The following is a 10,284-nucleotide window of genomic DNA, read 5'->3' on the forward strand; positions in this document are numbered from 1 at the left end:
GGGATTGGTTGACAAGGGTTATCTGTATCTAAGAGGGGTGGAGGAGCTTGGCCATCTTGGAGGGTAGACGATTCGACAATTGTCTTTTCTGTTTCGGAACTCGCAATGCTCTGTTCGGCAGCTGCATGGCGAAGGGTAGATGATTCCGCAATTGCCTTTTCTGTTTTGGAACTCGCAATGCTCTGTTCGACAGTTGCATGGTGAAGGGTAGACGATTCGACAATTGCCTTTTCTGTTTCTGCAGGAGTGTCGTTGGTTTCAATGGGCTGAATTTTAATCCCACAAGACTTCTCTTCCAAAAAGGTGTGTTTCTCCCCCTAAAGTGAAGGATTGATGGGAGAAAAATAACATGCATCCTCATAAAAGGTGACATCCATGGTAACAAAAACTTTCTGTGTAGGAGGATGAAAACACTTGTAGCCCTTCTGATTAACACCATAGCCCACAAAAACACACTTTAATGCCCTGGCATCGAGTTTGGACCGTTGATTCTTAGGAACATGGACGAACACAACACACCTAAAGACACAAGCAAGGAGATTAGAAAACGAAGGGACAGACACATGATGTGAAAGGGCAGCATATGGGGTTTGACCATTGAGAACAGAGGAAGGTAGCCTATTGATGAGATGACAAGCAGTGAGAATTGCATCTCCCTAAAGATACTTAGGCATATGAGCACTAAATAGAAGAGACCGGGCTATGTCAATTAGAACATGATGATTCTTTCTTTCTGACACCCCATTTTGTTCAGGAGTTTGAGGGCAAGTAGTTTGATGAATAATCCCATGAGAATGAAAGAATTGTTGAAACTGAGAATTGACAAACTTCCCCCCCCCCCCCCCCCCCCATTATCAGAACGAAAGACTTTAATATTGGCTCCAAATTGATTTTGAACAAGAGCAAAAAATTCTTGGAAAGCAGAGAAGACTTTATATTTGTGTTTCAGTAAAGAGACCCAAGTAAGACGGGTATAATCATCAATAAACAAAACAAACCAATGTTTTCCAGACAAGGTTGACTCACGGGAAGGTCCCCATACATAAGAATGAATAAACTCAAAAAGAAAAGAACTCCTAGTAGTACTCAAAGGATAACTAGTACGATGACTTTTAGCTAAGACACATGACTCACAATTCAACTTAGACTCATCAATGCCCAGAAACAAGGATGGCATAGATTTCTTCATGACACTAAAGGAAGGATGTCCCAATCTCCGATGCCATAGCCATAATTCTTCATCTTGATTAGTAACCCCAGTCGAAATCAAACCTGCTTGGACTGCCTTCTCCGGCTTCATTCCGGTGAACATGCAATCCAGATGAAATAGTGGACCCCTCAGATAACCCCTGCCGATTATTTCCCTAGTGAGGAGGTCCTGAAAAATCACATACAACTGAAAAAATGTTACAGAACACCGAGATTGAGTATTAAGCTGAGGCACAGATATAAGATGATGTGAGAGATCAGGGACATAAAGAACATCATGTAGTGTCAAAGAAGGGGTGAGACGAATAGACCCTATTCCTAAAACAGGAAAAGAATCACCATTGGCATTGACAACAGAGGAAATAGAGGGTGGATTGAGAAAAACAAAGAAACTACGATCATAGGTCATATGGTCAGATGCTCCAGAATCAGTTATCCAAGTATTGCCACCAGTAAAGCTAGAAATTTTTAAAGCAACTCCAATCTTACCATTACCACCGCGACTTATGGATGCGATATCCTTACCAGCAAAGTTGGTGTGATCTGGTTCTGTCACCGCATAGTAATCTTGGTCTTGAACAAGATGAACAGCAGCCTTTCCCTTGGGTTTGTTATCCTGAGGTCGGGGCTTATCAAAGTAGCCTGCTAGAAAACCAACCAACCTGTAACAATTTGCTTTGATGTGGCCTGGATTCTTGCAATAGTTAGAAGTCAGACTTGAGGAGAACCCGGGAGGAGGACCTTGAGGAGAGGGACGCAGAGAAGAAGGAGGTCGATTGCCTGAGAGTGACCGATTACTTGAGGGATTGGATGGCTTTGATTGTATTGCAAGGCCTGCAACTTCTGAAGTAACTACTCTAGTTCCAGCCCTCTGGGTCTCATCTTTGTGAATATAAGCAAAGGCTTGCTGCAAGGTTGGTGTGGTAGTCCGGCGAAGCAATTCGCTCCTTGCATTCTCAAATATTGGATCTAGGCCGGCCAAAAAAACATGAACTCTCATGAGATCTTGCTCCTCCTTATAAATCTTGACATCATCCGAGCACTTCATGCGACATGGATTCATCTGGTCAATTTCTTGCCAAATCCCCTTCAGTTTTGCAAAATACATGGCAACTGTTTTTCCATCTTGTGTCATACGGGAGGCTTGAGTGCTCACCTCATAAACCTCGTCAAAATCTGTTCCGTTAAAGTAGATCTCCTTGAGGCTTTCCCAAATTTCTTCAGCTGTATTACATCCCATAATCATCTGTGAAACATCTTTAGTCATGGATTTGTAAAGAATAGAGGTTACCGAGCCATTTGCAATCTTCCATTTTGAATAATTGTTGGCTGCAATTGGTGGTTCAGTAATTGAACCATCAACATAGCCCACCTTATCGATTCCACAGAGGTGTGCCTCCATCATCTTCTTCCAGGTTCGGTAATTAGAGCCATTGAGCTTGACACCTCCATAACTACCAGTTGAATCATCTTTAACGGAGACAGAAATTTGGTTGGAACCATGAGAAGTCTCACCATCTCCATCTTGCTTGATCACGGTCGAAAAGTCTTGATCTTTCACCATGGTGAATACGCAGCGGAATGAAAAAAAACAACAACAACAAAGTACTTGGAAATATAAGAAGGCAACGGTGATGAAAAGATCAAAGAACAAGGAACAAATCCAAGCACAAAGAACAAGGGTCAAGGATCAAAGAACAATGAGTCAGAGTCCAGGATCGGATCTCTACTCTGATACCAAGTCAAATATAACGAAAAACAAAAGATAATTTTGACTAAATAACTCAGATATTTCATTCACCTTACAAGAAGAAATTATATACAAATTACAATTGTGCCTAATAAGACAAGTACTACTCCTAAGGCAAGTAGTAAACCTAATACTACTACAGATATTATAGAATATTACAGATCATGGAATATTACAAAATATCTACATAAATAAGGTAAGTATGACACACGCCAACAGTTTCTAGTCAATACATTTATGCAATTATACATGAAAGTTCATAATGCGCTCTCAACAATCTGGAGCAAAAAATAAATAAAACTCCAGACGACCAAAATGCTTTTAGAAGTCATAATGTACTGCCCATATTGATGATAACATTAATACAGACAATTAATTAGGCCATCAGGAAATGCTCTAGGCAGTTCATATGAGCAGTTAAGCACGCTTGGTGCCTTCTTGGGCTTCTGTTCCATGACAGATAGGAAGGATCTCCAAGTTGCCTGAATAGAAGAGGATCGGTCATTGTTTAAGCATATACAGGTGATGTGCACACTCAACGAAGTCAACCAACCCGGGTGCACTCCCATGTGCCTGGACAAAACCCTTTCCTAGAAGGTCTCCAGAGCTACTTAGGGACAACAAGTCCCACATCATACATGAAAAGGAGGACAACTCAATTAGTTGTATATAATGGTACATATTCATTATTTACGTGCTGTTACTTTGTCAACATTAACAATGGACAGTCAGTGGCCATTTACCTCACCTGAGTAACTGAGCACCTGGCCCCGGCCAGCTACTTAGTACCTCTGAGCAGACCCTCTCTGGATTTGAGAAGTAACACCCTAGGACTCGGTCTCATCAGTGGCTTGCGTGAACATCCCACCGATACATAAAGTATCATAACTGTCGCCCTGTGTGGAAAAACCTTTCCCTAGCTTATGCTAAAACATTTTGAAGTCAGCATCAGGGAAATCTTTTAAAGACATTTATCCATATTATCTTTGGAAAGACTTTGAATTTTGAAACCTTGAAAGTGGCAACAGCTTGACATAAATTATTGAACGAATGTGACTTCGATCTAGAAGCAGTTACATATAATTTACAGATGTGAGCAAAATGTCAATATATGAAGATGGATTAGACAAGAACCAAATTGTTTATGACCTTTGTGCATCGTTACCTACTCTTCAACAGCTCATTCGTTCATATACTATTATTACCTAATGTTGTTCGTACTTCATATATAGTCAAGCGTTTATTATAAGCTTTTGGTCGGCAAAACTCTTTATTTTAAAGAAATTCGCCGGCATAATAATTCTTGTCCATATACCATAATTTAGTCCTAGTCTTTCACGATTGCCTTTAAATATAACAGAACATGCAAATAATATGCATCATATGCTATTTTGTAGTTGTGATATTTTTCCCTTTAAAGACTAATTGTGTTGCTTATCCTAGAGGCTCAAATGGTTGTTGCAAAGAATATTTAGCTGTGAAATTATAGTAATTTTACTCTCTGTCAAACCCAAAGTAATAATTTGTTATTTTATTATTTGAAAATGTTACTTCACTGATTTTTTCTTGGTGAGTTTTATTAGTTATTCTTTCGTTGCGCAAGTAGGTAACTAACATGTTCTTGGCATTTCCATGGTTATAAAGATATGAGGTTTCATATTTGTTTGTCATCTACACTTGTGACTTGTCGAATTTAGTTGGAACAAACTGTTTCTGCACTTGAGTTCTGTAGACAGCTTTTCTCACTTATCTATGAATTAAAGTGCGATCACTTGTAATGTTTTGGGGCTTAGGTTTTGGTGATTGTATTTTTCTGATAATGACTATGTGAAGTCGTTTGAATATGTTATTAATTCACGTAAAAAGAAAAAAGCCATTACCTTAAAAAGCCGCTCCCTAGGGTTTCTCTCTGCAAACCCTGGTGTTGCGTGGTAGGCGGCGGCCGCAACGACGATCGGTGCTCGCTGGTCGTGCAGGGTGGGTGATAACCTGCTGCTTGGGTCGCTTCTGCTTTGGTGGTACGGCTTTGGAACTGGAGGATCAAGTTTTCTGGTTCGGTTCTCGGGTGTAGATTGGTAAGAGGTGGTCTTTGGTCGTTGTGGTTGCAATAAGGGTCTTGGAAACAAGGACTCGGCGCCGGTGGTGTGTGGATATTGTCTTAGCAGCAAGGTTTTTGATCGGGTTCCGGAGGAGGTGCTTGAAGGCGGTGCTGGTTTGGATTTCAGGTTCCTTCTACACTAGGTGTGGTTGTCTTCCAAGTTAAGCGCAAGGCGAGGTCTCTTCCAGATTGGTCTGATGGTGGAGAGCCGCGGTCGGCCGCCGGAGCGGTGATGAGTGGGGGTTGCCTCCCGGAAGGATCAGATCAGGCCAACCTGGGTGATGGGGATGTAGGGTTTCGGCAGTGGGCTTTGGGCCATTGCCTTTCTGGGCTGCAGATGCAATCTAGTGAACTGGGCCTATTGTCCAGTTCCCCTTTTCTCTCTCTCTTCGGTTTGGTTTGGTTTGGGCTTTTTGGGAGGTGGTTTTGTCCTGCTCTTAGTCATACTTTTGTTTCTAGCATGTTGCTGTGGCTGTGTTGTTTGTTGCAACGTACACCAAGAGGGTCTTAGGCGTCAAGATGTTCAAGACAGTGGCTCCATTTTAGGGCAGGGTAGGGTTAGAGAGTTTTTTTTCAAATTCTGTATTTTTTTTTCTGCAGTTCCTTTAGGCTTTTAGTCTTGTTGGAGTAGAGACTTTAGTTTCTTTTGTTTTCTTTTGGATTTATTCTCTTCGTGAGCATGCATTGTAATATGAGGGGTGTTTGTACCCTTCATGCTTGACCGAGTGAGGTCGTCATGATTTCTATTAATGGATTAGTCTTCCGTTGCCCTAAAAAAAAAAAGCCATTACCTTGTAAGATTACACTCAAAGAATTTTAGCTCAAGAAATCGGATATAAATGAATGACTCAAGAGTCATGTACATAATAAGAAGAAGTTAATGCCAGCTGTACCCGCTCATATTTGTCCTACAATTTAACTTTAGTAGGTAATCAAAATAATATTTTAGTTGTGACCTATTTATGTGGAACACAAAATTAATATGATGTTGTAGGAGAATTGTAATTGCATTTATTATTGATAATAGAAGCCTTTATATAGGGGTTACAAGGTACACAATAGGTAATAGAATCCGAATACAATTGAATACCTAAAACACTTTCCTATTACAACTCTAAAACCTAGTTTGTAGAGGCACACATTATGTCGACATCCTTCAACACTCCCCCTTGTGCCACTCAAATTTGGTGATGACGCTTTGATTGTTGCCTCGTTAAAAACCTTGCCAGGTAACAAAAACCATGTGGGACAAAAATAACCCTGGTCGAAGGACAAAAAGAGCACAACACGTCCTTCACTCTTCGAGATCGAACATGTAGACATCATGTCTCCCCCTGATGTCAATATCTCCCCCTGATTGCTACAATCATGGGGGTTCGGATAACTTTCTCAATCCGATGCTCTTCACATGTTTCTCGAATGTGGATTTTGGTAACGACTTAGTAAATAAGTCTGCTACATTATCCTCTGATCGGATTTGGTTCACTTTAATATCTAGAAGTGCTTGTTGTCATTTTGATGGAGGGGAGGAGGAGCACGGAAGGTGGCATTTTTCCTTGTGGGGTCCGATCCCACACTTCCGTCATTTATTTTCTCTCTGTAGGGATAGAACAAGCCCATATCAATCGTACCTCTCAAATATCGAAAGATTGTCTTTATACCAATCTAATGGCGTTGCGTTGGCGCGGGACTATATCTAGCCAACAAGTTCATAATAATTGAGGTGTCCAGTCTTGTATTGTGGTAAGTACAATAATGCGCCTATTGTACATAAGTAAGCACTTTTGCTATTAACACGTCTTCGTCATCATCCCTGGGACGAAACGGATCCCTTTTAGGGCTAAGACTACAGACGACCATGGGAGTGCATTTTTGACTTTATCAAAATGCCTAAGCATCTATTAACACGGTATACAAGTTCTGAATCTAGACAAAATCGTGTTCTCCCAAGGTCCTTCCTCTCAAACTTGGATTTCAGGTGTTCAACGGTTTCCCTTAACTCTCAAGGGTTTCAATTATGTTTATCAACATAAACCGCGACAATTGCAAATCCGGAACTTGTCATGGAAACGCGTGGGCATAGTTCATCATATCCTTTCCTAATCAAGTAGTCATTTTAGTGAGCATTTCAACCTCATTGCAGATACGCTCCGTGGTCTAGAGCCACTTGACTTGGGTAAATGAAGTCCACAAGAACCTTCATTATATTCCGTATCTAGATCCCCATAGAGATACGTAGTGACCACATTCGTAAGCTGCATGTTCAGTTATTTGGAAACTATCAAACTGACAAGGTAGTGGAGTGCAATGACATCCATTACGAGAGAATATGTCTTCTCGTAGTCGATTCCAGGGTGTTGTGAGAAACCTTGCGCCATAAGGCGAGATTACCATATCTTTTTCTCATCACGCTATCTAACGAAGACCTATTAATGTCAATAGGTTTTATGTTAGGAGGTGTTGGCATCTCAGGCCCGAAATCCTTCTCTTCGTTAGTGAATCCAATTCAACCTGGATCGCATCTTTCCATTTAGGCCAATTTTCTCTACGTTGGCATTCTTCAACGGAGTAAGGTTCGATGTCATTGGTCTCAACAATTCCACGTCCTCATGTACACTAGTGTAGTTCGTAGAGATCTCTATATTCTCATGAATTGGTTCTAACATTGAGGCATCCCCCAATGATGTCTCTTGGACATAAACACAATCCAAAATATTCTAATGAGACGGATTTTGAGTATCAATGATCAATGGATCAAGTTGTGCCAAACTCGCTCTCTTCTTAGGGCGAGAATCCATCTAACCTATGGGTCTCCTACTCTCTCTAGCGGAACCCATGGCCTATGACGCCATTATGCCACCTTTGTGGCGTCACCATACCACCATCCATGGTGGTGTTGCCGTACCCATCTTCTGGGTGGCACCATGTCCTCTTGTGGGGACATCAATCCTTGCAGGCATGTTTGCAGCAGGTATATGTGATCTCGTCACTTTTAGGGGATCAAGATGAGACATAGTGGGGACAGATCACGACAATTCCTGTCGTTCCTGTTGAACATTGACGTTCTAATCTCCCCCTAACGACTGGAAGACTGTCTCATCAAAGTGACAATTCGCAAATCCAGCGAAATAGAGATCGCCTGTCAAGGGTTTTACGTAGCGGACTTATAGTTGGAGGCCTATGGCCAACACAAATATATATATGCATTCATTGCAATGACTCATGTTGATGCGCTGTGGCGGCGCAATTGGCACATAAACCGCGCACTCAAATATGCATAAGTACGAGATATTTAGACTCGAACTCAGTCACTAGCTGTAATGAAAATAAAAGTTGAGTGGATGCTATGAGTCGTAGACGAATGAGCATAGCTGCATGCGATATTGCATAACCCAAGAGGAAATATTGGTGCGCATTACCAAAGTCCGGGCTACCATCGTAGTATTTTAATGGTGGCTTTTCCGCCAGACCAATTGGGTGTGTACATGAGAATATGATACTTGATATCAATACCCAATGATATGCAATAGTCATCGAAAATTTTCAATGTAAACTCTCTAGCATTATCAAGTCAAATTGACTGAATGGGATGATCTAGGTAGTGAGCCTGTAGCCATATGTTATGTGCTAGGAGTGTAGTATAAGCAACATTATGAGTGGATAATGGCACAACACGTGACCAGCGTGTTTGCGTATCAACCAACACCATAAAACATCTATACGATCCGCAAGTTGGTTGATCAAATCCATAGAATTCCCTTTGATTCTTTGTGAGAATGGAATTATTTCCTCAATCTCCTTTGCATAGGATGGTCTCAATCCTAAATAACAGGTTTTACAGAACGAAACATGGGCCTTATAATCAACCAATGAAGGTTTTGGTTAAGCCACAATGTCACAATAGACTTGAAAAGTAGGGAGAGGAGTTGAATAAGGGTTTATGGCGTCAATGCCATGTATTTGCCGCAGGGGGTAGGCGGCGCCTGCCATGTGTGGCTGGTCTTTGAACAATCATGGCGCCATGAGGCGCATGTGCAGCTCCTCGAACCAATTCTTAGTTCTTACTTTTCTTCGTTCTGAAAATGGAAGTCCATGTAAAGTCTTTCATACACGGATCATCATGCCAAAGCCTATATGTGTCAGAATCCCATAAGTCGTCTCTCATGACATGGTTGGATTCAATAACTCGAATAGTGATTGCATACAACCCACTAGAGTGACACATAAGTTTCTCTAATACTCATTTATGTCTGTAGTCATTAGAAGTGATGCAAAGGAACTTTGTCCATTCCAATAATGTGTTTCCACATGAAAACCATTGGCTCTTATATAATAAAGTTCGAATTAAGATATGTCCAAGACATTAAGTAAAAGGATTGACACTTTATTAATAGCCAACAATTACATCAAAGTTTCCAAAATCTAATCCAAAATAAAATCAAACTAAGACACATTGTAGTCACTCTATCCGTTTGGTAACTCCAATCAAATATGACCAGGAAAGTAGAGAGAGATGTTGGTGGAGAGAGGCTCTCTTTAGTACCAATAATCTCAATGACTTTCCTAGACATCACATTTTATTGGGTCCGCCACATAAGAAAAAGTTAATACAATTGTCATTTATTGACTAAGGCATATTGCCATTACAAAAGTTCTTGGAAAAATAAAAGGACTAATCTAATCAAAGTCTGCTGCATCCTTGTGCACTTCATCTTCAGCTTTGAAGTCCTCTATGGTGAGATTGACATCTCCACTATCTTCTTCTTCTTCTTCTGCAAGGTACACTTCTTGCTCTCTTAGGTCCCTGTATGCCCTGTATCTTTCAGGTAGTTCCTCGCTTGCCTTGCATTGCTTGAACCAATGCTCAATTGATCCACATCGATGACACACATCATTGTGGTTGCCTCCCTTTAATTGAGGTGCACGTTGTGCACGTTGCGGCATTCCCTAGGAGGGTTGGTGCCACCACCACGACCCATGGCGCCACCATTACGACTAGGGATACCACGACCTCCTCTCCCACGTGTGGCATTACCATCACGTGTATCCACACCAAACTTGAGGTTTCCTTCCTGGTTAGGGCGGTTATATGGGCCCATACGCCCCTCATATCCCCCATTCTTAGGGTACCGCTCCTTGCGCCCTCCTTTGGGTGCATTATAATTCGCCTCATGAACGCTCTTAGTTCTAATGGGGCCTTGAATTATAATTTTTCACGAGTATGTTA

The sequence above is a fragment of the Rosa chinensis genome, chromosome 3 (assembly GCF_002994745.2).
Source record: "Rosa chinensis cultivar Old Blush chromosome 3, RchiOBHm-V2, whole genome shotgun sequence".
NCBI lineage: Eukaryota > Viridiplantae > Streptophyta > Magnoliopsida > Rosales > Rosaceae > Rosa > Rosa chinensis.